The 26456-nt window shown below is 40.0% G+C and overlaps 1 long non-coding RNA gene across 1 annotated transcript; it reads left to right on the forward strand.

The window, feature by feature from the left end:
• The first annotated feature begins 1542 nt into the window (after window positions 1-1542).
• LOC140505142 (uncharacterized) lies at window positions 1543-14240 on the forward strand. The gene is made up of 2 exons (XR_011967389.1): window positions 1543-2156; window positions 11747-14240. It is a non-coding gene; the product is annotated as an uncharacterized lncRNA (long non-coding RNA).
• Window positions 14241-26456: the final 12216 nt, after the last annotated feature.

Genomic DNA, 26456 nt, shown 5'->3' on the forward strand with positions numbered 1-26456 from the left:
CAGAAGTAGCTAGTTATTATCCGCATTTCATAGATAAGGAAACTGAGGCAGAAAGAGATTAAATGACTTGCTCAGGGTCACATAGCTAGGAAAAGTATCAAGAGCATATCGGTATCACAGAAGGAATTTGGTATGATCTTTTCATTTCCCATTTTTCAAAGAGTTTATGCTATATTGGAAATAATTGGTTTTAAAAATTTTTTGATAGAATTCATTTGGGAATCCATCTGGTGCTGTGTTTTTTTTTTTTTTAGTTTATGGCTTTAATTTTTAATTTATGGCTTATTCAACTTCCTTTTCTAAGATTAGGTTATTTAATTATTCTATTTCTTATTCTATTAATATGAACTTTCAATATTTTTATAAGTATTCATCCATTTCATTTAAATTATCAAACTTATTGGAAAATAATTAGACAAAGTAATTCCTAATAATCTATTTTATTTCTTCTTTATCGGTTGTTAATTGACTTTTATCATTTTTGATGAAGGTAATTTAATTTCCTTCTTTCTTTTTTTCAGTTGTTAGCTAATGATTTACTTACTTTTTAAAACTCTAGCTATTAGTCTTAGGTATTATTTCAATGTCTCCCCCTCCCCCATTTTGTTAATCCATTCTTTATTTTCAGGATTTATATTTTGAAGTTTAATTAGGATTTTTAATTTGTTAGTTTTCCAGGTATTTTTAGTTGCATTCACAATTTATCACTCAGCATACATTTATTCAGTTTCTACTGTGTGCCAAGCACTGTGCTAAGCCCTAGGGACACAAAAAGAGGCAAAATACAGTCCCTGGCCTTTGGGAGCTCACAATCTGGTGGAGGAGATAAGCAAACAAATACGTATAAACAAGTTATGTACTGAATAAATAGAAAATAATGAAGGGAGGAGAAGCACTTGGAGGTGGAATTTTAGTTGGAACTTGAAGGTAGCCAGGGAAATCAGGAGGCAGCACTGAGAAGGGAAAGCATTCCAGGTATTGGGGATAGCCTAAGAAAATCGCCCAAGCTGAGAGATGGAGTGTTGTGTCACTGATCAAAGTATACGTGCTGGGGAATAAGATGTAATAAAACTAGAAAGGTAGGAAGGGTCTAGGTTAGGAAGGGCTTTGAATGCCAATAGAGGATTTGGTATTTGCTCCTAGATGTGATAGGAAGCTACTAGAGTTAATTATTGAATCGAGATGACATGATTAGACCCATACTTTAGGACTATCACTTTGGTGACTGATTAGAGGATGGATTGGATGCGGAAGAGACTTGAGGTAGGCAGAACTACCAGCAGGCTATTTCAATAATTCCATTCTAAGGTCATGAGGGCCTGCATCAGAGTGGTAACAATGTCAGAGGACAGTAGGGGATATATTTGAGAGAGGTTGCAATGGTGAAATCAACAGGTCTTGGCCACAGATTGGATAGTGGAGGTGAGACACAGAGAGAAATCAAGGATGACATCTAGATTCCAAGTCTGAAGAACTAAAATTAACAGGGGTTAGGAAACGCCTCCTTGGGGGAGTTGCCCTCTACAGTCTGGAGGACAGGGGGAGTTTAGAGGGAAAAATAATGAGTTCAGTTTGAGATATGATGAGTTTAAGATGTCTACTGGACAACCAGTTGGAGATATCTGAAAGACAGTTGGAGATATGAGATTGTAGGTCAGCAGAGAAACTGAGTTCAGATAGGTAGATTTGAGAATCATTGGCAAAGATGTGGCAATTAAATCCATGGGAAGTGATAAGATCACCAACTGAAGCAGTGTAGAAGGGGAAGAGAGGAGAGTCCAGGATAGAACGTTGGGATACTTACAGTTAAAAGGTATTATCTGAAAACACTGGGGGTTGGGATCAAGATGGTGGAGTAAAAGCAGGGACTTGCTTGAGCTCTCCCCCAAACTCCTCCAAATACCTGTAAAAATGACTCTAAACAAATTTTAGAGATGCAAAACTCACAAAATGACAGAGTGAAGCAAATTTCCAGGCGAAGAAAACCTGACAGTTTGACAGGAAAGGTCTGTTACACCAGTCTGAGAGAGGAGCATAGTCCAGCATGGGCTAGGCTGGCACAGACAGGGCTGGACAAGCCTCAGGGGGCTGAATCACTGGCAGCTGTAGTGTTTTCCAGACTTCTCAACCCCCAAATGCCAAAGACAACTTAGAAGGTCAGTAGAAAAAGTCTGTTGGACCTGTGTGAGAGAGGAGCACAGTCAGGCCCTAGGGTCAGGGCAGAAAGGGTAATCAGAATACATGCCATCTTGGGGTGGGGGAAGGGGAGAGATGGGGAGAAAATTTGAAACTCAAAATCTTGTGGAAGTGAACATTAAAAACTAAAAATAAGTTAATTAATAAAAAAAGATATTCATAAAAAAACTTACCAAAAAAAGAAGGTATGATCTGAAAGATGTTCCAGCAAAAGAGATTGAAGAGCAGTTAAGGTAGGAAAACCTAGAGAGAAGAGAGTGTCTAGGAGAAGAGGGTGGTTAATAGTATCAAAGGCTACAGAGAAGTCAAGGAGAATGAGGCTTGAGGAAAGGTCATTGGATTGGGCAAATAAGAGATCAACAGTAACTGCAGAGAGAAGTTTCAGTGAAATGAAGAGGTTGGAAACGAGATTGTAAGGGATTAAGAGAGTGAGAGGAAAGAAAATGGAAGAATCTATAGTAGACATCCTTTTCAAAGAGTTAGCCACAAAGGGCAGAAGAGATATAGGAGGATAGTTATCTGGGATGGAAGAATCAAATGAGAATTTTTTCAGTGTGGGGTAGACATGGACATGTTTGTAGGCAGTAGGGAATGAACCAGTAGACAGGGAGAGATTGAAAATAAGTGGTAGAGTGGGCATGACAGAGGGGACTATCCATTGGAGGACTTGCAATATGATGGAATCACTTGAACAAGAAGAGGAATTAGCCTTAGTAAGGAATAAGGTCACTTCATCATGTGAAACAGAGGGAAAGGAAGAGATGGTCACAGAGGGTATCTAGTGATATGAGATAAGGAAGAGGGGAAAGAGGAAGCCCACAGCTAAAAGTCTCAAGTTTTTTCTGTAAAATATAATATTAAATTCTCAGCTGAGAGAGTGAAGGATAAGGAGCATGGGAGATTTGAGGAGGGATGAAAGGGCTTGGAGAATTGGATAGTGATTTGATGAGAAAGGAATTGCCTAGCAGCAGAGAGGGCCCAGTTGAGGATATGTAACATAAATTTGTAGTGGACTAAATCATAATGGTTGTATGATTTTCTGCATCTTCATTCAGGGCACAATTGGCAAAATGCTAAGGGGGCTAGAGACTCAGGAGAAGAAGGAAGTATGTCAAGTTGAATTGGTTCATCAAGATATCAAAATGGGGAAAAGAGGAGAAAGTAGCTATGGCAGAGGAGATGTCCTGGGAAAGAATTGATGGCTCAAGTGACTGGAATTCGTAGTGTGGACAAAGAATACATGTTTATAAAGGAAGGCAGAAAAAGAGTTAAAAAATTAATAGTTTGTGGTCATAATTCTTAAATGTGGGGATGGTACATTTGTGGGTGATAGCGCCATCAGGGATATTACCATCTTTGTGTGTAGCTGAGGTGGAGTGGAGTAGTAGCTCATGGGAAGTGAGTAGGCTGAGTCACTAAGTGTTTAGGGCATTTGAGGGACAGTCAATATGTATTTTGAAGTCTCCTAGTAGCAGGAGTTGAATAGGAGAAAAAAATCATAAGCCAGGTACCAACTTCATTGAGGGAGGAGTGATCTATAGGGTCTATAGACAACAGCTACCAAGATTTTGACTGTGCAATAGATATAAATAGCATGAACAACTTGCAGGACACCTTGAATGCCAAACAAAGAGTCTAGATTTATTCTGCAGAGAACGGGAAGCCATAGAAAGTTTTTTGCTAGGGATGTGATATGCTCGTAAGATTAGAAAGTAGAAAAGCTGGAAGCCAGGAGACTAATCTATTTGCTTTTGCAAATGGGTCTAAGTGAGAGATAGAGAGAAAATGGATTAGGGCCTGTAAGGCCATGAACTTATGACAGTGGAAAAGAGGTTGGGGACACATTTAATGTAAGATTCTCAGGAAAATGTCATAAGAGGAAATGACTGATTGGATGTAGAGGGAAAGATGGGAGTAACCAATTACTCCAAGGATTGGAACCAGAACCTAGGAGTCCTAACTCATAGATCATGGAATTTAGAGCTAGAAAGCTCCCTAGAAATAATCTGTACTGACCCTCTCATTTCATAAAAAAAGAGAACTGAGTCCCAGAGAGGTTAAATGTTTTGTCCTGTTAGTACTAGTTGGTAGCAAGTCCTGGTAAGAAATACTGGTAGTAAATATTGATAGTAAGTACTGGTAGTAAATGACCATGTCAGGTTTCAGACTTAGGTCCTCTGCTTCTAGATTCTGTGTTCTTTCTACTTTATTCCACTCTCTGGACTCTTCCATCACAAATTGCCAGCTACTGTGTGGGTTGACATAAGAGAGAACCTGCAGAAATGGGAGAGGGGAAAGGGAACTTGAGATCCAGAACAGCTTTTAGGAACTGGTAAGACAGAATTCTTACTAATATAGAGAAGATATTGAAAGTTTGTATCCCCAGTGCCCTGCTGCAATTTATCTAGAATTCTCAAGCTGCCAAATTTCATATAAAGATTTCTTACTCAACTCTTCTTGGACAAAATGATCAAGAGCTAGGGGTGGAGAAAAATACAACAAATACCCAGTCTTCATGGTGAAGCAGATGTTCCTAGGGTTCCAGGAAAGACTCCAAGCAATTTCTGGCCTGGGAATCAGGAAACTTGGTTGCTTGTCCTGACTCTGCCACTGGACTTGCTATGTGACCAAGTTGCTTCACCTGTCTGGCCTAGTTTTGAGGTTATAAAGTGCTTTGCAAAGGTGCAAAACTATGAAAATGCCAACCATATAGTGAAAGGGAAAGTTGGGTTTTTTTTTGAAAAGTTGTTATAAAAGTGGTGGGAAGACTTCTCAAGAGGATAAGAAGTCATGCTTATTTTCCTTTCTTCTCCATCATAGGTTTCCAGGGGGTCTGAGGAAAGTGTAGGAAATTTTAAGGTACAACTTGCAAACAACATCTTTGCCTTTGTTGTTTATAAATTCTTATTGTAGCCTACCAAGGGACAGCTAAGTGGATGGGCACAGTGGATAGAGATACTAGGCCTGGAGTCAGAAAGACTTATCTTTGCAAATTCAAATCGCTTCAGACCCTTACTAACTGTGTGACCCTGGGCAAGTCACTTAACCCTGTTTACCTCAGTTTCCTCATCTATAAAATGTGCTGGAGAAGGAAATGGCAAATCACTTCCATATATTTGCCAAGAAAACCCTAAATGGGGTCACAAAGAGTCAGGCAGGACTGAATGATTACAAACATAAGCCTTCCAGGAGATCATAAGTGCATGGGGGTCAAAGGTGATGATGATAACTGTGGCTGATCTAATTTCATTGATGAAGGCCAACAAGACCAAAGCTTCTAGGTTCAGTAATTCTAGTAACCTACTTTACATGAAGAAAAGTTTTGCACTCCAGACGCTGCTCCCCACTAGGCCCTGACCCTAGACTGACCTTTGATCCTAAGCTTGTAAAGAACTCTAATAGCAGTCTCAGACCCTGATGAAATTGTTGGTCAATAAAGACACTGAGAGAGGCATTGTAAAAGACTACTCTACTCAGAAGGCTGAGTTGGATTTCACCTGACTTGATTGTATAGCCCATTTTCTGCTACTTATATCTCTAGGTCTCAGTTTCCTTATCTGTAAAATGAAGGGATTGAACTAGACAACCACTACCGTCCTTCTAGCTCTAGATCTGTGATTCTATGAAAGAATGTCACAGGCTCGATGTGCCATCATGGTTGTTTCCTGGAAAACAAGCAAAACTTAGCTCAAGTACCCTCTCTGCCAGGAAGCCTTCCTTAACAGTCTCTAATCAGTCCAGGGGTCAGCTAGAAGCAAGGTTATTGAGACAGGGTAGGGATTATTATCCCTCTCTTTCACAGAAGAGGAAACTGAAGTTCAGAGAGGTCATAGGATCATAGCTCAAGGTGAAAAACTTTTCCCAAAGTTTCTCTAAATCTGAAGATCATGTTTTCTCTTTTGCCCTTTATCCTACATTATCCCATATTATTCTGTCCCATTTATGATTTATCCCCAATTAGCTGGTGAGCTCTCTGAGGGCAGAAACAAGATCTGTTCCTTCTGAAGAGTACAGTGGTAGTCACGGGGCTGGGAAAGGAATGTGGAGCATTGGGAAGGACCAATAGGATATATGTGGTTACACAAGAAGTCAATATTCTACAAGGTATGGGAGAGAAGGATATCATATGTACATAGTTAAGCTAGACCATGATAAGGGCAAAAATATCCAGACAAAGTATTCTCAGAAAATCTAAAGAGGAAGACAACAGTTTTAGCTGGAGATAAGATCAATTAGTCAATCAATCAATAAACATTTATTGAACACCCACTACACTATGCTAAGGCTGAGGATACAAAAAGAGGCAAAAGACAGTACCTGCCCTCAAGGAGATTAGAAGCTAACGGGGGAGACAACATGCCAAGAAATATAAACAAAGTGAACTATAGGCAAGATAGACAGAAACTAGTTAACAGGAGCAAAGTAGCAGCAAAATAAGATCAAGGAAGAGAGAGTGTTCAATAATGTCAAAGGCTACAGAAAGGTCAAGAGTAATGAAGATTTAAAAAAGCCATTGGAATTGGCAACGAAGAGATCATAAGGTGAGGTTGGATGTTTTAATTCACTCCAACGATCAGGTTCCTGAGCTGGATCTTAAAAGATTTCAATAAGTGGAGATGAGGAGGGAATGTTTCCAGGCATGGGAGGTAACCGACACAAGTACACAGAAGTGGGAAGCAGTAAGATGAACTTGGGAACATTAGATCATAGAGCAAACACAGACCTTGAAGATCATCTAGCCCATTTCTTTCATTTTATAGATGAGAAAACTAAAATTTAGAGTGGTAAAAATAACTTGACCAAGGAATAGAGATAGTATCACAATCAGAATTAAAACTCTGATGTTTTAACTCCTTCTCCAGAATTTTTCCTACTAAACCACCAAGTAATCTGGTTTGGCTGGAAAGAAAGAGTATGAAGATGAATACTGTGAAATAAAGCTGGAAAGATGAATCAGATTGCAATCAGATTGTTGGGGGCCTTGAATGCTATTATCTGGATTTTCTTCTGGAGCTGATAAAGAATGACTAAAATATTTTGAGTTGGAGAGCTATATGATCAGACATGGACATTAGGAAGATTATTTTGGGAGCTGTTTGAAGAGTGCTTTAGAGACTAGAGGCTAATGAAACCAGTTAAAAGGCTATTGGGGATTGTCTAGGTGGTGTATAAGGAGGTCCTAAATCAGAGTATGTGTGAAGTGCAGAGAGTAGATGAGTCTCACAGAAGAACGAGTATAGAGATGATACAAGGTTCTGGGCAGAGCCTTGCAGGAGATAGATAGATAGATGGATAGATAGATAGATAGATAGATAGACAGGCAGACAGATAGATAGATAGGAGATATCTATCTACCTACAGAGAATGAGGGAGAGGGAGGGAAGCAGGAAGGGAGAGAGACAGACACACACACACAGAGAAAGAGAGAGAGAGAGAGAGAGAGAGAGAGAGACAGAGAGAGAGAGACAGAGACAGAGAGAGAGAGAGAGAGAGACAGAGAGAGAGAGAGAGAGAGAGAGAGAATTTGTGAATAATTTGAATAGAAGTAATCAGAAGGGAACAGATAAGCCTCACAAAGGAAAGAGTATAGAGATGAAAAAGAAGACCCAGGTGGACATCACCTGTTAGAACATGGGAGAAGATGAGCAGTAGGAGGGGAACCAGGAAAAATGGTATAGGGAATCCAAGGAAGAGGGAGTATCCAGAATGGGGCCTGTCAACAGTTGCAAAAGTTAAAGGGCAAGGAAGAAAATATTAAGAAAAATCATTGGATTTTGCAATTAATAGATCATTAGTATGTGACCAACAAGATGGTGGACTGTACATTTCCCCAAGTCCTTTCTATTTCTCAACTGCCTCCCAACCAAAGAGGAATTATATATTAGATACAGAGCTGATATTAGGGCTGAATTCATGGGACAAAAACAACCATTCATCACTGTTCCCCCACTAACTTTCATATTCTCAGGAGGGACCCACAAGTATAAATGTGGACTTGAGCCTGGGGCCCATCTTGGAATACTCTCCTGCTTACAAATTTTGCTGGTGCACCTCACTCACTGCCCATTTCCCATTCTAAAAGAGTGGCATACTCAGATACATGAGGAGAATTAGGGTAGAGAGAAGCATTCTGCCTTCTGCCTAGAGTTGCTACCAGGTTGGGGACCTCCAAGGCTGCAGAGACTCTATCCAGAATAACCTCCCCTAACCCTGAAAAAGAGCAGCAAATATTTATTTAGCTCAGCCAGAGAAGAAAAGGCGCAGAGGGAAGGGAGAAATTGGGTCAGAGAGCTAGCATGAGTAGTTATACCAGGCCTGAATTAAAGGAGATTGAGACCAAGCTGAGGATAGCTCTGTTCCTCCCACCCCCAGAGGCTACTTAGGGCAGGGAGCAAGGCCAGCAAAACTTAGACCTGCCAAAGTGAGTGGAAGCTCAGGGAGCTTTGCAGTGCATCTTAGGGATGTAACCACCAGCAAAGAGGAGAAGCCATAAAATAATTGATAGGAGATTATAAGGGAGAAAAAGCTGAAACTTTAAACATTTCAAGAGGAAGAAAATGAAATAGAAACTTTAAGCAGAAGCAGATAAATGACCAATGAGGATCCTAAACTAGAAGGAAGGTGAGTACTAAATCCTCAAGGAGATTTCAAAGCTCTCTTAAACAAATATTATAAAACAAAAGAAAGTGAACTAGTACTAGGTTAAACATAGAATACTATGGAATCCTAAGAGATTATGGAATGTCAATTAGAAATTCCAGAATGGCTCAAATGAGAAATGCGATTCATAGAAAGAGAAATTAAGAGTGAATGTATCAGAAGTTGTAACTCTCATTGTAGTAATTAAAAAGAAAACACCTCAATTGATAGATTAGAAAAAATTGAACCCACAGAGTAAACTTTCTTCAAAGCAGCAAAAAAAAAAAAAAAAAAGATTGGAATAAAAAAATTGAAGTGAAGGAAAATCTAATAAAAGAGAAGCAGAAGGTGATGGCATTAAAAAGAATATTTAAAAATCAGTGTCATTGACTTCAGAGACAAGATAGGGAAACATAATTTAGGAATAATAGGTCTCCCAAAAGAACATGACACATTTTTAATAAAAAAGGAGCACCCCAAAGCAGGAGATAATGCAGTAAAAGTACTCTACAATTTTGAGTATAGGAAACACAGCATGAAACAAAAGACTACACAGATCATCTGGGTGGGGGGGGAGAACCATTCTTCAAAGTCCAAGACACATAGTGGTTAAATCTGATCATTCCAATGACAGACAATCAATTCTTTAAATAGCCAGGAGAAAGACTAAAATATAAAGGAAAGGAAATCTGAATAACACAAGATGATTCTATACTTATTAGAAACTGTATTAGGGAAGAGAATAAATTTTTAAAAATATTTTTAAAAGCAAAGATGCTCAAGTTGCAATCCAAAATTATATATATATATATATATATATATATATATATATATATATATATATATATATATATATATATATATAAATGCTATGCAAATTTGTAGTCTAAGTAACTTCAAGAGGGAGGAAATAAATATATGAGCAGGATTTTTAATAATAGGAAAGATAAGGGTTGAGAGGAAGAACTGAAATATCATGAGCTAAACCCTCCAAATCCCTACAGGTGGATCATTTTTTAAATGAAAAAACATTGCATAGTGGGAGAGTGTATGGATAGGAAGATGGGAGGTGAAGAACAGAGGGCAATGTGTTACGTACCCTTATTAGATTCACTAAGTGAATAGAAAGAAGGGGAAGGGTTTCACCAAAGAATACTTCCATGTTGGAAGACACGTATTCTATTAGTGGGAGATGAGGACCTTATGATAAGTTTAATCATGGAAGAAATTGATGAATTGAGGAATCAGCTGTTCTCTGAGAGAATTATACTTCTATGGACAACATCTTGACGCCAGGAAAAGGAATATGGGTCAAATGGCACCCAGAAAGAAGGGGATATGGACCCAGAGATGAGATGACACAGTTGATAAGGAGAACAATTTTGAGGAAGATGGAATGGAGGATGGATGGGAAAGATAGAACTGGGCTAAACAATTTGAGACATGGTAATTTTTTCCATGGGGTACCATTTTTATCTCTATTACTTTCCTAATGAATTTAGTATAATAGAAAAGAAAAGGAATGAGATTTATAAAAGCAATAATATAGAATTTTTTTAGAAGAGGGAGCTTAAATCAAGTTACAAAGAATTCAAACAGAATTCAAAGAGATGAAATTAGGATAAAAACCATGTGTCAGAGAACTGGCCCTAGACCAGCATCCAAAACATGTTGTTCACAAGAGATGTATCCACAAAGCAAAGACTTTTCAATCAAAATGAGAGGCTAGAACAAATTTTATTATTTATCAGGTGAATCAAAAAAAAAAAAAAAAGAACTGCAGCTATGTTATCAGACAAAGCAAAAATAAAAATTCACATCATCTCTACGGATAAATGAGGAAATTACATTATAAAGGAACCACACAGAATGAATCCATATCAGTATGAAATTGTGGCCATACATACTTCCCCCCCAATACTTTTTAGTGTAAGACACTGAGGAAGGTACTCAAAAGATTTCAAAAAAGGAGTGCCAATCTCCCCAAATCATTAAAAATGTATCAAAGATTTTCTTACTATGGATTTTACCCCAGTAAATTTTGATGTATTGACCCAGAGCCCAGATTTCTGCTCACTGAGAACATGGTGAGTCCTGTTGGGTCTCGTCAGTAAAATACTGGGAACATATGTGGGTCAATCAGAGCCACTAGAGGGAAATGACTCGTTTCTGTCTGAGGCCCATGCTTCTGACGGTTTTATCGGAGGAATTATTTTCTGTGATGGAAACATCAGCTAGTCTGGCTCACTTGTTGCAGTGGTAAAGGATTGGTCACCAAGGGATTCCCACTGCTCAGTTCATGATCTTGCTTTAACTCCATGGGAGAGCCATGCCTAGCACATGCCATTATCCCAAGGCCAAAAAGAGGGGGAGGGGCAGTGATCGGTATCTTTCTCTTTTTTTCTGAGCCATCAGGTGTGCAAATACACAAATCACTAGATTGTAGGAACTACATAATTATTGTTATTACTAATATATGATTAGCTAGGTGGCACAGTAGATAGAATGCCAGGCCTGAAGTCAGGTTGACCTGAGTTCAAATCTGGACTTGGACATTTACTAGCTGTGTGACCCTGAGCAAGTCACTTAACCTTATTTGCCTCAATTTTGTAAAATGAGCTGGAGAAGTAAATGGCAAACCACTCCAATATCTTTGCCAAGAAAATCCCAAAAGGAGGCTGTGAAAAGTCAGACATGACTTAAAATAATTAAACAGCAACATTTATAATATACTTATACATGTATTAATTCTTATATTTCCATTATCTCTGTATGTGTAATACCCTCTCCCTTATCTCTATAAGCAATCAGTATGGAAAGTCCTATCTCTACAGTAATTTTCACACCTCTCTTCCCTCTTTTGTTGTTGTTTCTATGAATAATTTATTAATTGTTTCTTTTTTTTTTTTAGGTTGTATGCGTGTTTATTTTTTCTCAAAGTGCTGGGTATGCATGCAGAGCTGCAGTTGGAACTGAAATTAGGCTGCACAGATTATGAAGACAAAATGAAACTGCAAAACTGGGTGGGAAAGGCACTGTAGTGGCCCAGTTGGGTACTGCCACAGTCCCTTGGGTTCAGTTTCCCTTTCCCAGGGAGGGAACATTTCACAGAGATCATGAGATGCCTACGAAGAGCAAGGAAGAGGGTCATGCTGAAAATTCTCTCTCCTCACCCCCCAGTTTCAGAACTTGGATGCTTGTGCTAGTTCTGTCCATTAGAGTTCGAATGAACCAGCTTAAGTTGGTTCTGTTTTCACCATCACATCAGATGGAGTTCCGTGTGCAGCAAGATAACACTGAAAAGGATATCTCCTATGTCGAACTTAAGGGATGCGCAGTCTGCCTTCTGATTGGCTGATTTTGATTCCCTGGTCAGTGAGACCTCCTCGGAGGCATTGTCTCTCTCACAGCTGATTGAAATCTCTCTCAAGGGAGTAGTGACTTCTTCCTTAAATATCCTGCTGGAATTTTCAATGATGAACTCTACAAATAGAGAGACTTTTTCAATGAATTTATTCTCCAGCTCAGGACTGGCAGAAGATGGTGGCCAAAGAATGCTGGGAGCAATGCCAGGTTATGAGGTGTCATTTTATTTAATGTAGAGTCTTGCTTGATGTTGCGCATCATTCCAAACAAAAGTTCTAAGAGCACAGTGTTGGTCCTAGGAAGTGGCTCCATTAGCCTCTTAACTCTGTTTATTTTCTCTTCATCATTCCCTCCATCCATGATGACCATCAAAAAGAGCAGTTGATAAAACATTTTTGGGAATATTTCGAAGAAAATCCTTTAAGACACATGTGGTCACAAAAATGTTCTCTGTGTCTAAATCCACCTCAGCCCCTGAGTTAAGTTTCTCCTTCAGCTCTCTGCAGGATTTGAAATTCCCAGATAGCCTGAAAATGCCATTGGTGAGAGGTCCTTTTTGATTTAGAAAGGAAAGCACATCCAAAACAGGTTAGGTAGGTTGTCTTTTCTGACAGTGAAACCCCAAAGAGCTGCTCTGGCATTAGGGATGTTGGAGACACTGGTGTGTTGTCCAGGTGAGTACTGGAGCCTTGCCAAAAGGGCCAATTTAGGATAGATTTCCTTTTTTAACATTTTCTGGTTGGGATCAGTCAGTGATTGGCTCTTGGCCACACGGCTGGGCTTCAGTATGAACTGTTACTGCACCTCCAGGGGCAGCTGCTCCATGAGGAAGGACTCTAGAAGTCCAAAGGGGATGGATGGTGAGCCCTTTGATCCTTGCATCAGGAATGAAGTGTCTTGAAGGTGGCTTATTTTAATTCCATAAAGATACTCATGATCAATGAGTAGATAAGGAGTTTCTTCTCTTCCAGAATTCACCCAGAGTTGGTAGTCTTTTGCAGAACCATTTATCCCTAGCATTAGCAAAGCCATGGTGATGACTTTATTCACTGTATCAGAATTTGTGATTGCTATTGTTTTGGAATAAGCACAATTCCCTACGTCCATTGGAAAGATTTTAAGGGGAATGCTTTTTGGATGGTCCTTCTCCTTCTCTATTTCAATATATCTTTGGAAAAGAGATAGCCGCTTTTCCTTTTGTTCTGGATAGCTGAAAGTGGCAACAAAGTTGACAATAGGCCATCCTAAAACAAATGACTTTGTAGTATCAGTATCCCCTTCACCCACTTCACAGCTTGCTGTCCTCATATTACTAAATTTTATTTTATTTTTTATCTTAAGATAGATGCTAGACTTGACCTTAGCCACAATGAACAAATCATTAAAAAAAAAGACTTGTCTTTCCTGATGTTTCAGGCCCCTTTTGAGTTCAACATTACCCTCAATCAGCAGGGTCCTGCTAGGGCCCATAAAAGAATTAAGAAATATACGTATCCAAGTTGGTGGATAGACCTTCTCTTCCACAAACGAGCTTGAACAGGTGGTACCAGGCCCTGGTGACAGCCAGTACAATGCATGGTTGAGCTTGGGAACTGGTGGTGCTTTGGAGGACCTTTGCCCTTGGACTCTTCAGGGGCCTGAGAAGGAGGCAGCAGGAGGCAGGGTCCAACGTCAATCACACTCAGCCATTATTCTTATAAGATATATACAATACACACACGCACATATCAGGGTCTAGGGATAGCCCAATTGGTAGCCATCCTTTTAACACTGCAACCCCTACTAGTATGTTTCCTTTTAATAATCTGCCAATAGACTCAATTATTTCTTATCAAAGGCTTAATAAGAATTTATTCAAATGGCATAGTGTAAGATTTGAAATATATCTCCAGTAAAATTACAATTGATCGAATTTAACTCAGTGTAATGCCAATACCTGTAATGCCAATCTGTATCCTATCATCTAACATGTTGACTAAACTTCCTAACTTTCTGTCATTTGAAATTTGAATAAAGATGTCATCTATACCTTTACTCAAGTCATTGGTAAAAATGAGCATTAATTAAAAATTAAAGAGGGTCAAGTTGTGGTTAATTAACATGTTAGTTCCTAACATGTATCCCTAGTTACCTAGTCTACTTGACTTCATGACTCCTTGTAGGTTTCAGGGTCTCAGAATGGTAGCAGAGACAATAATGGGTAGAGGTGAGGCTCAGCTAAGGATTAGCAGGGCCTGAGCAGTAAAAGGACAAGGGAGGAAAGGGTCCAGTGGAGAATAGTTCATAGATCGTTTAGCTGGTTAGCTATAGATAGAATCAAGACTGTGAAAGGAAGAAAGGAAGGGAAAACACGATGAACTGGAAAAACAATGAGGAATAGACACAGAGGGACTGAGGGACCAACATTCTTCCTAAAGATGAAAAACAATTTAAGGAGGAGGAGGAGGCAATGAGAGGTAGATAAGAGTTTGTAATTGTGAGGGAAATTTCAGAGTTCAAGATCTTCAAGATGGAATAGTTTGGAGTGATTGAAGTTTAAGGTTTGATTACCCCATTAAGTGACTAAGGTAGAGAAGAGACGGAGGCCATGCTCACTGAGGAGGCCAATGATCTTTTGGTGACTTTTGTCTGGACTCAGGAATCCTCTTCCTTCCCATGGTCTTCCCCATTGCAACCCTATGAAATCTCTGCCTTAGGGTCCTCTGTTCCTTACTGGTGACTCTCCAATATGCACTTTAGGAAGGATGCCAGTCATGCTTGACCTCACTCATGTCTCTTCTCACTTGCCAAATTGCCCCCCCCCCCTTACATTTTGTCTCTTCCTCCTTTCCCTTTATGTACTGACTTCTCCATTGAACTATAAACTCCTTGAGGACAGAGACTGTATTATTTACTTGTATTTATATCCTCAGGCTTAGCACAGTGCCTGGAATATAGTAAGTGCTTACTTAATCTCTCCCCTCTTCTGGAGAAAAGGATGATCTGCCTCTTTACCCCTATCTCAAGTACCATACTCTCACTCCTTAGGATTCTTTCCCTCCTTATACCTCCTTCCAATCCCAGGGATAGTATGCTCTCCCCTTTCCCCCCGCTAGGAATGAGATCAAATCATAAAATACAGGAGGAGTTGATCTCTGGCATTAGTTCTACAAACCCAAATATTGGCAGCCTGGAAAGCATGAACTCCTCCTGTCAAGCCTTCTTAGCATATCCAGCCCTGCCAGTGTTCCTGACCTGGCGAGAGAGAATGAAGCAATCACTCATCTGGCTCATGCTTTGACCACGTACCTTCATCTCCACCTCCAGCTGCTGCTGCCCAAAGAGCAGGAGGTGTATGGTGGCTTAAAGGCCCTCCAGAATTTTAGAAACATGGACTGACTCAGAGTAATAGCATGCTGGGCTCAAAATATGAAAGAAATAATCTTATTCTCAAAGAATCAGACAATTGTAGAATCTGAGCCTCATGGACACCAATTCATAGAAACAGCAACTGTTAAAATCATGGAACCAGTCTTGAAAGTAGAGAGTTTTAAACCATAGAATGGTAGAATCCTGTGATCTGAGATGAAAGGAAGCTCAGAAGTCGCATCTGCTCTAATCATCCATTTTTGGAGTCCCTTCTACAGGTCCCTAAAAAATGCCCGCCCAGTCTCAGCTTGAACAACTCCACTGGAAGAGAGTTCACTAATATAATAATAGCTGACATTTATATAGAGCTCTTAGATTTGCAAAGGCTTTAATATCCATTATCTCACTTAAGTCTCATGACAGCCTTAAAGGCAGGTGCCGTTATTATATCACAGCGTAGGTGTCATCCTCAGCTCCTCACTCTCTCTCATCCTCCACCCCAGTCCAACCAGTTGTCATCTCTTTTTGTTTTCTAGCTTCATCACATCTCCTGCTTTAGCCTTTTACTCTCCTCTGATGCTGTAACTGCTCTCCTGCATGCCCACCTTACCTCACACCTGGACTGCTGCACCTGCTTTCTAGCTAATGTTCCTGCCTCTAGTCTCTTCCCTACTCTGGTCCATCCTCCATTTAGCTGTGAAACTGATCTTCCTAAAGCTCAAGTCTGACCATGTCACCCCCCTCATTCAATAAACTCCAGTGGCTCCCTATTGCCTGCAGGATCAAAGATAAGATCCTGTTTGGCTTCTAAAGCCCTTAGTAACCTGGACCCTTCCTACCCTTCCAGTCTTCCTATATCTTTCTTCCCACTCCCCTCCACTACTCTGTTATCCATTGACACTGGCCTTCTTATTAGTCCCTGAACATCATCATTTAACTTTCATCATTTTCTCTGGCTGTCCCCCATTCCTGGATCCCTCTCCCTCCTCATCTCCACTTTCTGATATTCCTGGATTCCTTCAAGTCTCAGCTAAAGTCTCATCTTTTGCAAGAACCCTTCCCAGCCCTCCTTAGTGCCTTTTCTCTGAAATTATCTCCAATTATTCCATCTATATCTTATTTGTAAGGAGTTGTTCGCATGTTGTCTCCTACATTAGACTCTGAGCTCCATGAAAGTAGGGACTGGTTTGAGCTTTGTTGTTTTCTTTTTACCTTTTTGGGAGCCTCCCCAGAGCTTAACACAGTGCCTGGCATGTAGTTGGTATTTCATAAATGCTTATTCTCCTCCCAGTTGCTCAAGGTGGCATTACTTTCAATAAGCTGAGGTGCCATCAAAACCCAGTCTTCCAGACCTCAAGTTCTTCACAGTAACCAGTATACCATATTATCTCAGGAAGATCTGGGTTCAAATTCTACCTCTAACACATGGGGCATGCTATCTTGCACTAACCTCTCCCAGCCTCAGTTTCATCATCAGTAAAATGGAGACAATAAGTATTCATAGAACCTATTTCAGGAAGCTATTTAGAAACTCAAGTGAGATATAAATATAAAACAATATAACAACATTTCTAATCTTAAAGAGTCCCCTGGTAGCACTAAGAGGTTAAGTGGTTTGCCCAGGTTTTCATGACCTATGTGATAGAATCACAGGGGCTCTTCCAAGTATAGCAAACAATCTATGTTAGAGGTAGTATTTGAAATCAGCTCTTTCTGACTCCTACATTTCTTCTCATTTAAAAAATACCTTTTCCAATTACAGGTAAAGAAAATTTTAAACATTCATTTAAAAAAAGTTTTGAGTTCCAAATTTTCTCCCTCCCCTCCTCCTCTAAAATAATGATTTGATATATATTATATATGTGCAATCATATAAAACATATTTCCATATTAGTCATATTGTAAAAGAAGAAACAGACAAAAATACCATGAAAAAATAAAGAAAGTGAAAAGCAATATGCTTCGATCTGCATTCAGATTCCATCAGGGCTTTCTTTGACTTCCCCCATTCCCTCTCACAGCCCTAATTACCAAGTCAGTTAATTCTGCTGAAGGTTGATTCTAATTGTTTTTCCTTAAACTGAGCTGAAGCTCTGGCTTCCTGTAACTTCTAATCATTGATCCTGGTTGTAATAATATACAGTTGTACCTTCTTATTGTTTGCCAAGAATTTCATCTTTTAAATGAAGAGACTAAGAGTAGAAGAGGTGACCTACTCCAAGATCAGACAGCTGGATTAGAAAGCAGGTCTTGATTCTTGGGCAAGGGTCTTTCTACTTGTGTCTGATGTCTTCTTACTCCAGAGGTGGGGAAGTCTGTCATCTACACTTCATTCTTCTGCCTCCTTTCTTCAAGAAGGGCTTCTAGATGGAAATGGAAAATGGCCCCAGAGACAGAGGAATTTCTTGATGACAGATGCTTGTTCAGTGAAGAAGGGGGCTCTTCTGGGATTGGCGCCATTCCACCCCTATGACACCTGGACAAATTCCAACCATTGTTTATCTGGCACCCATTATGTGACCAGCAGGGCAACTAGGTGGTACACCAGGCCTGTAGTTAATAAGACTCCTTTTCTTGAGTTCAGACCTGGTCTCATTAGCTTTGTGGTCAAAGGCAAGTCACTTAACCCAGTTTGCCTCAATTTCCTCATTTGTAAAATGAGCTGAAGAAGGAAATGGCAAGCCATTCCAGTATCCTTGCCAAGAAACTCCCCTAATGGGGTCATGAAGAGTTGGATATGATTGAAAATGACCGAATAACAACAACATGTGAAGAGCGCAGTGTGTGTGGGAGGCACAAAGATAAATGAGGTATAGTCTTCATCCTAAAGGACCTTATAACTTAGGAAGGAAATACGCTACAATGAAAACTCTAATTTGCCTGTACACTGATAAATGGTCATCTAGCTTTTGTTTGAATGGCTACCTAGAGGCAACAAGGTGGATAGAGTGCTAGACCTGAAGTCAGGAAGACCCGAGTTCACATCTAACCTCAGATATACTAACTGTGTGAGCCTGGGCAAGTCACTTAGCTTCTATCTGACTCAGTTTCCTCCATTGTAAAGTGGGGATTATAATAGTACCTACCTCCGAGGGTTGTTGTGCGGATCAAATGAGATAATATCTGTAAATTGCTTAGCACAGAGTAGGCCATTAACAAATGCTTTTCCTTTCTCTTCTTCCTTGTATTGAGGGGGTATGCACTATCCATTGGCCTATCCCTTTTTTGATGTACTGTGTGACCTTGGGCAAGGCAACCCTTCCCTCTGGATCAGTAGAACTCTTTAAAGTAGAACTCCTTAAAGTAGAACTCTTTAAAGGCAAGAGACTTTCATCTTTATTTTAAGTTCTTCTTGACATTAAGCGTAAGTCTACCACTGGACCTTCTACCTGGTACCCCTGTTTCTGCCCTTTGGGAAGAAGCAAAACAGGTTTATTCTCTCTTCTGTGTGACAGTCCTTCAGATACTGGAAAGCAGAAAGAATGCTCTTCAAAGTCTTTTCTTCTGTAGGATGGGGAGGTTTGATCCCACGTCCTTCAACTAATTCTTACATGGCACAAATTCATGGCCCTTCATCATCTTGGCTGCCTTCCTCTGGATGACCCCTTGAACATTATTCCCAAAATGAGTGGTATTCTCACTTCCCTCTCTCAAGACACTGTGCAACATAAAATTACATTAGGATTATCTCCTTTATTTAAAAAAATCAAATTTAGCTAGGTCATGTGACCACAGACAAGTCAATTATCCTTTCTGGTTCTCAATTATACCATCAACAAAATGAAGAGGTTGGACTAATTCATATTATATTATATCTAATGTGTCATATTAGATGTAATATATCTAATGTTACTTTCCAGCTCTCCCCTTCTATTCTCTAGCAGGAAATTTTAATCTCTACTGGGTCATAGACATCCCTAGCCCCCAATCCCTGCCACCTACAGATGTGTAAAGCTTATAAACTCATTTCTCAGAATAATATTTTTAAATGCATGAAAAATTACAAAAGACACCAATTCAATTGAAATACAGTTATCCAAATAGTTAACAAAACAAGTTCTTAGACCCTAGGTTAAGCTCCCTGGTCAAAGGGCTCTCCCACAGTAATATATGAATCTTTGAAATATTTATTAAATTCTATCTATAAATGCAAGGCACTGGGATATTAAGATGAATAAAACACTGTTCTAGCTCTCAGGGATTGCGTAGTCTAACAGGAGACTAGAACATGAGCAGAGATAAGATTAATGTAATTAGAATATGGCTGATACAAAGGAGAGGTTTAGCATAATAAGGATAAGAGCTGACATTTATTTAGTACCTTAAAGTTTGCAAAGCTGTCTCTCATTTGAACCTCATAATAATCCAGAGGGAAAGATACTTCATCTACTATTATACCTATTTTACCGATGAGAAAACTGAGTCTCAGTCTAAATGACTTACCGAGGGTCATATGGCTTATAAATTTCATAGATAGATGAATTATTGTAACACACTCCTAACTGGTTTCCCTGTGTCTAGTTTCTTCCTTCTTTGATCTATCCATCACAGAAAATAAACTTTCTAATGCTCGTATTTGACCACATTACTCTTCTATTCAAAAATCTTTGATATCACCCCTTTGCCTAATTTAATTTGGTATTTAAAGCTGTCCTTAGTCTGGTTCCAAATTACCTTTCCAGTCTCATTCCACATTACTCTGTATTTCACAACCTACTATCAAATTACCATCCCTTCAATTTATCACCCAATAACCATCTATTAATCACCTGCTATGTGCCAGATATTTTACTAGGAGGTGGAGATAAAAAGATAGAAGTAGAACAATCCCTGCCCACAAAGAGATTACATTCTAACACGGGAGAGAACATTCACATACATGGGTATATACAAAGTACATGGGGTGTAGGGTGTGTTCAGGGAAGACCAGTACCTCTGGTGTGAGGGCTGCTTTCCACCTTTGGTGTATAACTGATCCACCTAACTCTGACCTGTGGTTCCAGGAAGCTGGAGAATGCCCAGCAGCCATATCTCAGTAAACCATTTTGGCAGATGGGCTAAATCAGGTTGAGGGTAACCAAGGGGTCTCAAACCCACTGGTGAGTTAGGGGGGTGTCTATCCCAAGCATGTGAAGACTTCTCCTGGTAGAATGGATGGATGAGAACAATTTGTTCCAAAGTCCATGAAATCTGCTGAAGCAGGCGATGTGGAGTGCTTAGAGCTTGGATAGACATTGAAGATGCTAAGGTCACCCACCACATCTTAACCCACCACCAGTCATATTGACTCTGTCCTGCCACTGGACTGTGATGACTCTGGAAAAGAGTGAGGCGACTTTGTGCAACCCTGCGTCACTTAAGTACAATTTACGCAGGAATCAGAATATATCACCCATACCATTTTACTATTTTTACCTATCTCAAAGTCCTGTGGTGACCAGCAAGTGATGAAGCAGCAAGTGTGGATACACTGGGAGCTGTAGTCACAACCCTGTACACAGGAGGACCAGGTCATAGGGTTGTTTTCTCACTGGAAGCAGCAGTGGAATTTGGCAGCCCTCTGGGTGTCTGAGCAACCTTTTAAGGATCACACTGCTCACCTACTGGTGTGAGAAAGGGGCTAGAAAAGGTATCCTAAAAATTGTCTGCTTATCCAATCCTGGACTGATTACTGGGGCAGGAGGTAAAGTTGAAACACAAAAAAAAATTGTACAACAACTTCTGCAAAGATGATTCCACTCACCATCAGTACATGGAATATACACACACTTATAGACAACACAAAATTCAGTACACCCGAAAGATGAACAGCTCTTGTTGCAAGAGAACTCAGCAGGTATCATATGCAAATAGCAGGCCTGAGTAAAACAAGGCCAGCAAACAAAGGACAGCTTACCTAAATCAGAGCTGGATGTATGTTTTTCAGGAGTGGCCACAGTGAAAATAAGCACCATGAGGCTGGTGTAGGTTTTGCAGTCAAAACTAATCTAGTCAGCAGGTTTGGAGGCCTACCAAAAAGAGTGAACAATAGACTTGTGACAATGCAACTGCCACTTGCAGGAAAACATCATGCTACCATTATCAATGCCTACGCTCCCAACATAACTAACCCTAAAGAGGTCAAAGAAAAATTTTATGAAGACCTGGAGATCCTTATTGTCAATGTGCCAAAAGAGGACAATCTTATAATTCTGGGTTACTTTAATGCTAGAATAGGCTCAGACTACCAAGCATGGCAGAAAGTCCTTAGGAGGAATGGAGTTGGAAACAGCAGCAGCCATGGTCATTTAGTACTGAAGACTTGTGGATCTCATGACCTCATCACCAATGCTGTCTTCTGTTTACCTAAATGCAATAAGACTTCGTGGATATACCCTCACAGCAAATATTGTCATTTAATAGACTATGTGGTTGGAAGGAGAGAAGACAGAAAGCATGTGAGAGTGACAGAAAGACAATGTGTGGTGCAGAATGCTAGACCGATCATAGACTTATCCTCTCCAAGCTAAATATTTACATTCAATGAAAGCAGTGGCCCCAAGGCAAAATGACTACTAGAAGAATTAATGTCAACAGATTAGAGCACTTCTCTGAGCTAGAATAGTTTGTTACTAACCTGGAGAGAAAGTTGAGTCAACACACAGTTGGCAACGGTGGAGTAGAAAAGGGGTGGGCAGCTTTCAGAGATTTGGTGTACAGTACTACATTTTCTCATCTGGGTCAAAACACTCACAAACATCAAGACTGGTTTGATGAAAATGATGGGGAAATTCAAAAGTTGCTAAATGAAAAATGAGAACTCCACAGGGTTTACCAGCAGGATAGTCCATCCATCTCTAAGAAGGCAGCATTTAATTCTATCAAAAGCAAAGTACAAGCAAAGCTTAGAGAAATGCAGGATTCTTGGCTCACTAAGAAGGCAGATGAAATTCAGTTTTATGTTGACAGTAATAATCCAAAACACTTTTATGATGTCCTGAAGACTTTTTATGGACCAAGACTATTTATGGTGATTCTGAACTATTTAATGCTTATCACATTGATTAGTGATAAGAACATGATCCTGTATAGAAGGCTAAACACTTCCCTAGTGTTCTCAACAGACTGTCCTCAATCAATGCAGAAATCATTGACTGTTTATCTTAGATTTAAGTCAATTCCTCCCTAGCTGAAGTTCCAACTGAAGAAGAGGCTTTGAGGGCCATTAGGCTCCTTTCATGTGGCAAAGCAGCTGGTGCTGATTCTATTCCAGCTGAGATTTACAAGATAGGGGGACCACTGCTCATACAAAAGCTGACTGAAATTTTCTAGGTTACATGGTAGGAGGAGGTTATCCCCCAGGAGTTCAAGGGTGCCTCCATTGCCCATCTCTATGAAGGTAAAGGAAATAGCCTGTCTTGTGACAGTCACAGAAGGGTCTCTCTCTCTCTCAGTCATTGCTGGCAAGATTCTCACCAGTCCTTCTTAATAGGCTGATCCTTTACCTGGTTATCTACTTGGGAACCAGTGGCCAAGGAATGGTCTATATGGTGTTTGCTGCCCAGCAACTCCGGGAGAAATGCCAGGAGCAGAACAGAGATTTGTATACAACATTTGTAGAACTGACCAAGGTCTTTAATACCTTCAGCTGTGAGGGATTATGGGAAAATACGTTAAAATTTGGTTGCTGGAGCATCAGTATTGTATGTCAATTTCATGAAGGCATGCTTTCCTGGGTTCTGGATAATGGACGATGCTCCTGAATTTTCCCAGTCACCAATGGAATGAAACAAGGCTGTGTGCTTGCTCTCATGCTTTTCAGCATGATGTTTTCAGCTATGTTGTCAAACACCTTCAGTGAGGACAAATACAGTTTCAAGGTCAACTATTGCACGGATGGTAAATTCTTCAATTTGAAAAGGTTACAAGCCAAGACTGAAGTGGAGGGAGTGTTGGTGCATGATTTTTAGTTCACAGATGATTGTGCATGCAATGCAGCCTCTGAAGTTGAGATGCAACAAAGTATGAATTAGTTCTCTGCTGTTTGTGCTAATTTTGGTGTAACAATTAACACCAAGAAGACATAGATGCTCCATCAGCCAGAACCACACCATCCATATGTGGAGCCATTGGTTACAGCAGATGGAGAAGTTTTGAATGATGTGGATATAAGTTCGCTTAACTTGGCAGTATACTTTCCAGGCATGTATGTATGCATAAATGATGAGGTTGATGCACATGTTGCCAGAACTAGCTCAGTGTTTGGGAATCTCTGAAGGAAAGTGTGGGAGAGAAGAGGTATTAGACTAGGAGTTGGGAACCTGTGGACTTGAGGCCACACGTGACCCTCTAGGTCCTCAAGTGTGGCCCTTTGACTGAATCCAAACTTCATACAACAAATTCACTTAATAAAAGGATTTATTCTGTGAAGTTTGGGTTCAGGAAGGGCTGCACTTGAGGACCTAGAGGGCCACATGTAACCTTGTGGACACAGTTTTAGTTTTATTACCAAACTAAAGGTCTACAAAACCATCGTGCTGACCTAGCTATACACCTGTGATATACCAGCGCCATGCCAAGAAACTGAAATCACTCCCATTTGAATTGTCTTAGGAAGATTCTGATCACCAGACACTGAGGTCCTTGCTTGAACTAAACTGCCAAGCATTCAAACTATGCTTCAAAGGTCCCAACTCTGATGGGATGGCCACAGCTTTCGAATACAAAATGTATGCTTGCCAAAAAGACTATTTTATGGAGCACCCATGCAGGACAAGCACTCACATGGTGGTCAGAAAAAGTGATCCAAGGACACTCTCAAGGTCTCTCTTAAGAACTTTGGAATTTATTGCATGACATGGGAGACACTAGCACAGTACTGTCCAGCATGGGGTGCCTTCATCAGAGAAGGTTCTGTGCTCTATGGGTAAAGCAGAATTGTAATAGCTCAAAAGAAATGCAAGATACTAAAATTTAGAGAATCCACCCCAAATGTTCATGTAGACTCTTTGTACCTGATCTGTGGTAGAACATTCTGAGCTCATATTGGTCTGATCAGCCACAGTCAGACACATTGAAACTTGACACTAACACAGTGATGTCATTTTGATCCTCTTTGAGAATGAAGGCCAACAACCAACCAACCAACCAAGAGGGTAATGGGGAGCAGGGTTCTGGGAGTTGGCACTAACAGCTGGATGAATCACAGAAGTATACAGTATATGAGATCCTTGAACTTGGCCTGCTGACTCTTTCTGTCTGTGTATTCACATACGTAGTGAACTTCTGTGTGTTGAAATCCTCCTTTTCCTTCAAGCCTGAATCAGTCAGGCTATCCTTAAGGAAATCACTCTTGTTTGCTTTCTCTGACCCTTACCCCACTTCAACCGTTCCTGGAGGATTCTGATCTCTCCTTTGCCCCAGTGACATCATACTTCATATTATGGTGTACATTTTACTCCACCCAGTAAAGAGTAAGCTCCTTGAAGTTAGGGGACTGTTTTGATTTTTCTTTGTGTCTTTAGGACTTAGCACATAAATGTTTGCTAGTAGACTTGAGTTAAATTGGAAAAAAGAGGAAGGCATTCTTGGGGAGACAGAAACTTGCCCCTCTTTGAACAACCAATGCTCTGTGTGGAGGGACTATTGGGACTAATTGAAGTGTTATGCCTTTTAGGAGGGAGACACATTGGGCTGAGGATTTCCAAATTCCTAATTGGGCAATTTCCTCCATTGTGTCAACTACTGTTATCAGTTATTATACAAATGATATTTAGAAAGAAGCTGAGATAACGGGTGGGGAAGAAAGGGAATTTGAATCAGGGTCAGTAGTCTGGCAACAACGTGGATTTTGCCGACTGAATCCAGGGCCTGGGCTGGCCCCAAGATTTATTTGTTTGATCTTTCTCTGAGTCTAAGAAGTAGAACTGGGGAGGTGGGGCTACAGTTATAGAATCATGATCACAAATATAGGGATCATTTCTGTGTGTGTGTGTGTGTGTGTGTGTGTATGCACAAGTATCCATACAAATATACATATGTAGCATGTACATATTTTTGCACAATTTACATATATATATTCACAAATATAATATTTTATTTTAGTACAGGTCCTCCCTATCTTACCCAGGTGGGAAGTGCAATAGGCTTGACTGTACTTTATCTTTGACTTAGTCCCAGACCTGGAACTCCTTTTTCCTCTTTGGGCTGGTAGTCCCTTGGTCGCTCAGGGCTGACCATATTATTTCTGGACTTTATTTGGATACCCAATCAGCTTAGCCCACTGCATCTCAGACTTTCTGATCTTGCACCAACCTCAGTGGCACAGATAACAGGAATTTATATATTACTTTTTAAATTAAATTTCTTTTTCAATGAATAAAAATCTATTGTCTCTCCTCCTACTTCCCTTCCCACTGAGGGAAAAAGTAAAGCAACAACTTGGTAAAAAATATGCATTGTCAAGCAAAAAAATACATATATATGTACACACACATACATACATACGTACACACACATTCACACATGTATATGTGTGTTTCTTTCTGTACTCTAGGTCTATTCTTTCTCTCTCAACAAGGTTGGTAGCATGCCTTATCATCATGCATCTCTTGGAATCATAGTTGGTCATTGGTGAAAGTTCTGAAGACTTTCAAAGCTGTTGTCATCATACGTATAGTTCTCCTTGTTCTGCTCACTTCACTCTGTATCAGTTCATATAATTTTGCTAGGTTCCATTGAAACTGTCATAGGGATCCTTTGGCATAGGAAAGCTTTGTTGTATAGTTGATAGAGAGCACATTGGATGTATAGTCAGGAAGATATGCTTTCCCGTCTTCCCTCAGATATCCAGTCTCTGTGACTGTGGGCAGGTTACTTAGCATCTCTGGATCTTGGTTCCTTCTACTCTGAAATAGGGATGACAATGG

The sequence above is a fragment of the Notamacropus eugenii genome, chromosome 5 (genome assembly GCF_028372415.1).
Source record: "Notamacropus eugenii isolate mMacEug1 chromosome 5, mMacEug1.pri_v2, whole genome shotgun sequence".
In the NCBI taxonomy this organism is placed as follows: domain Eukaryota; kingdom Metazoa; phylum Chordata; class Mammalia; order Diprotodontia; family Macropodidae; genus Notamacropus; species Notamacropus eugenii.